Raw genomic sequence first — 4616 nt, forward strand, 5'->3', positions numbered from 1 at the left:
CTCTCTCTCTCTCTCGTGTTCTTGATTTTGGCACGATCTTGATGTATCACGAGCTTTGCTATTATAGTTGGATCTTATGATGTTTCTCCCCCTCTACTCTCTTGTAATGGATTGAGTTTTCCCTTTGAAGTTATCTTATCGGATTGAGTCCTTAAGGATTTGAGAACACTTTATGTATGTCTTGCGTGGGATACCCGTGGTGACAATGGGGTATTCTATTGATTCACTTGATGTATGTTTTGGTGATCAACTTGCGGGTTCCGTGACCTTGGGAATCTATCCATAGGGGTTGGCACACATTTCGTCTTGACTCTCCGGTAGAAACTTTGGGGCACTCTTTGAAGTTCTTTGTGTTGGTTGAATAGATGAATCTGAGATTGTGTGATGCATATCGTATAATCATACCCGCGGATACTTGTGGTGACATTGGAGTATCTAGGTGACATTAGGGTTTTGGTTGATTTGTGCCTTAAGGTGTTATTCTAGTACAAACTCTAGGATAGATCGAACGGAAAGAATAGCTTCATGTTGTTTTACTATGGACTCTTGAATAGATCGATCAGAAAGGATAACTTTTAGGTGGTTTCGTACCCTACAATAATCTCTCCGTTTGTTCTCCGCTATTAGTGACTTTGGAGTGAGTCTTTGTTGCATGTTGAGGGATAGTTATATGATCCAGTTATGTTATTATTGTTGAGAGAACTTGGACTAGTGAAAGTATGAACCCTAGGCCTTGTTTCCTAGCATTGCAATACTGTTTAGGCTCACTTTTATCATTAGTTACCTTGCTATTTTTATATTTTCAGATTACAAAAACCTATATCTACCATCCATATTGCACTTGTATCACCATCTCTTCGCCGAACTAGTGCACCTATACAATTTACCATTGTATTGGGTGTGTTGGGGACACAAGAGACTCTTTGTTATTTGGTTGCAGGGTTGCTTGAGAGAGACCATCTTCATCCTACGCCTCCCACGGATTGATAAACCTTAGGTCATCCACTTGAGGGAAATTTGCTACTGTCCTACAAATCTCTGCACTTGGAGGCCCAACAACGTCTACAAGAAGAAGGTTGCATAGTAGACGTCAAGCAATTTCTGGCGTCGTTGCCGGGGAGGTGAGTGCTTGAAGGTATATCTTTAGATCTTGCAATCGAATCTTTCAATTTCTTGTTTTATCACTACTTTAGTCTATAAAAGAAAACTACAAAAAATGTAATTAAGGTTGCCTCATATGCTTCATCTTTTTAATGTCTTTCGTGAAAATGATGGGAAGGAAAATTGTGCTCAAGTACTAGAAGAAGAATTACATAGAATGCTTGGCATAAAATATGTGAATGATGAGCATGATTGCAATGTTGTTAGTATGAATTCTTTGAATACCCATGATGCTAATGATATGCAAAGCCACAAGCTTGGGGATGCTATGTTTGATGAAGATGATATGTTTAGTCCCCCAAGTTTTGATGAGAATATTTATTATGATGAAAGCATGCCTAATATTTATGATGATTATATTGATGAAAGTGGGTTTGGAAGAGTGTCAACTTTAGGAAATAATGATCCCACTATTTTGGAGGATTTTGAAACTTATTGTGATAATTATTAAAGTGGATTTGGAGAGGTCATGACTTTATTTAGTGATGAATCCACTATTTCGGAAGAGGTTCCAATTGATTATGAGAACAAAGTTGCTATCTATCATGATTATTGTGATGACATGTATGCTATAAATATTAATGATAACCATGAAACTTGTAATCTTGATTTTAATTTTCAATTGGATTATTCCTCACATGATAGTTATTTTGTTGAGTTTGCTCCCACTACTATTCATGAGAAGAAATTTGCTTATGTGGTGAGTAATAAAAATTATATGCTTGTAGATCATGAAAAGAATGCTTTATGTGATGGTTAGATTGTTGAATTTATTCATGATGCTACTGAAAATTATTATGAGGGAGGAATATATGCTTGTAGGAATTGCAATAATATCAAGTTTCCTCTCTATGTGCTTAAAGTTTTAAAGTTATGCTTGTTTTGCCTTCCTATGCTAGTTGATTATTGTTCCCATAAGTTGTTTCCTCAAAAAATACCTATGCATAGGAAGAGGGTTATACTTAAATGTGCTAGTCATACTCTTCATGATGCTCTCTTTATGTTTCAAATCTTAACTGTTATGTGAGCATCATTGAAATCATCATGCCTAGCTGGGGGCGTTAAACAATAGCGCTTGTTGGGAGGCAACCCAATTTTATTTTTGTTCTTTGCTTTTTTCTCCTGTTTAGTAATAAATAATTCATCTAGCCTCTGTTTAGATGTGGTTTTATGATTTAATTAGTGTTTGTGCCAAGTAGAACCTTTGGGAAGACTTGGGTGAAGTCTTTGCGATCTTGCTGTAAAAAACAGAAACTTTTGCGCTCACGAGATTAGCTGCCATTTTTTACTGGAGAGTGATTTTAGGTTGATTCTTTTTGAAGATGATTAATAGAAAAATTCCTCACGTCCAAAAATTTATTTCAGAATTTTTGGAGTTCCAGAAGTATTTGTTTAAGTCAGATTAATACAGACTGTTCTGTTTTTGACAGATTCTGTTTTCATTGTGTTGTTTGCTTATTTTGATGAATCTATGAGTAGTATCGGAGGGTATGAAACATAGAGAAGTTGGAATACAGTAGATATTACACCAATATGAATTTATAATGAGTTCACAACAGTACCTAAGTGGTGATTTATTTTCTTATACTAATGGAGCTTACGAGTTTTATGTTAAGTTTTGTGTTGTGAAGTTTTCAAGTTTTGGGTAAAGATTCGATGGACTATGGAATAAGGAGTGGCAAGAGCCTAAGCTTGGGGATGAACAAGGCACCCTAAGGTAATATTCAAGGACAACCAAGAGCCTAAGCTTGGGGATGCCCCGGATGGCATCCCCTCTTTCGTCTTCGTTCATCGGTAACTTTACTTGGAGCTATATTTTTATTCACCACATGATATGTGTTTTGCTTGGAGCGTCATTTTATTTTCTTTTGTTTTGCTTTCTGTTTGAATAAAATACCAAGATCTGAAATCCTTAAATGTTAGAGAGTCTTCACATAGTTTCATAATTATTCGACTACTCATTGATCTTCACTTATATCTTTCGGAGTAGTTTGTCATTTGCTCTAGTGCTTCACTTATATCTTTTTAGAGCACGACGGTGGTTTATTTTGAAGAAATAGATGAACTCTCATGCTTCACTTATATTATTTTGAGAGTCTTAAACAGCATGGTAAGTTGCTTGGGTTATAAAATTTAGTCCTAATATGGTAGGCATCCAAGAGGGATATAATAAAAACTCTCATATAAAGTGCATTGAATACTATGAGAAGTTTGATTCCTTATGATTGTTTTGAGATATGAAGATGGTGATATTAGAGTCATGCTAGTGAGTAGTTGTGAATTTGAGAGATACTTGTGTTAAAGTTTGTGATTCCCGTAGCATGCACGTATGGTGAACCGTTATGTGATGAAGTCGGAGCATGATTTATTTATTGATTGCCTTCCTTATGAGTGGCGGTCGGGGACGAGCGATGGTCTTTTCCTACCAATCTATCCCCCTAGGAGCATGCGTGTAGTACTTTGTTTCGATAACTAATAAATTTTTGCAATAAGTATATGAGTACTTTATGACTAATGTTGAGTCCAGGGATTATACGCACTCTCACCCTTCCACCATTGCTAGCCTCTCTAATACTGCGCAACTTTCGCCGGTACCATACACCCACCATATACCTTCCTCAAAACAGCCACCATACCTACCTATTATGGCATTTCCATAGCCATCCGAGATATATTGCCATGCAACTTTCCACCGTTCCGTTTATTATGACACGCTCCATCATTGTCATATTGCTTTGCATGATCATGTAGTTGACATCGTACTTGTGGCAAAGCCACCGTTCATAATTCTTTCATACATGTCACTCTTGATTCATTGCACATCCTGGTACACCGGAGTTGTAAATAAATAGAAGTGTGATGATCATCATTATTAGAGCATTGTCCTGTGTGAGGAAATAAGAAAATATAAAAAAGAGAAAGGCCAAAAAAAGAGAAAGGCCAAATAAAAAAAGAAAGGCCAAATAAAAAAAGAGAAGGCCCAAAAAATGAGAGAAAAATAGAGAAGCGACAATGTTACTATCCTTTTTCCACACTTGTGCTTCAAAGTAGCACCATGATCTTCATGATAGAGAGTCTCCTATGTTGTCACTTTCATATACTAGTGGGAATATTTCATTATAGAACTCCGCTTGTATATTCCAATGATGGGCTTCCTCAAAATGCCCCAGGTCTTCGTGAACACGCGAGTTGGATGCACACCCACTTAGTTTCTTTTTGAGCTTTCATACACTTATAGCTCTAGTGCATCCATTGCATGGCAATCCCTACTCACTCACATCGATATCTATTGATGGGCATCTCCATAGCCCGTTGATACGCCTAGTTGATGTGAGACTATCTTCTCCTTTTTGTCTTCTCCACAACCACCATTCTATTCCACCTATAGTGCTATGTCCATGGCTCACACTCATGTATTGCGTGAAGGAAGTTTGAGAACATCAAAAGTATGAAAC

The sequence above is a fragment of the Aegilops tauschii genome, chromosome 7 (assembly GCF_002575655.3).
Source record: "Aegilops tauschii subsp. strangulata cultivar AL8/78 chromosome 7, Aet v6.0, whole genome shotgun sequence".
NCBI classification, from domain to species: domain Eukaryota; kingdom Viridiplantae; phylum Streptophyta; class Magnoliopsida; order Poales; family Poaceae; genus Aegilops; species Aegilops tauschii.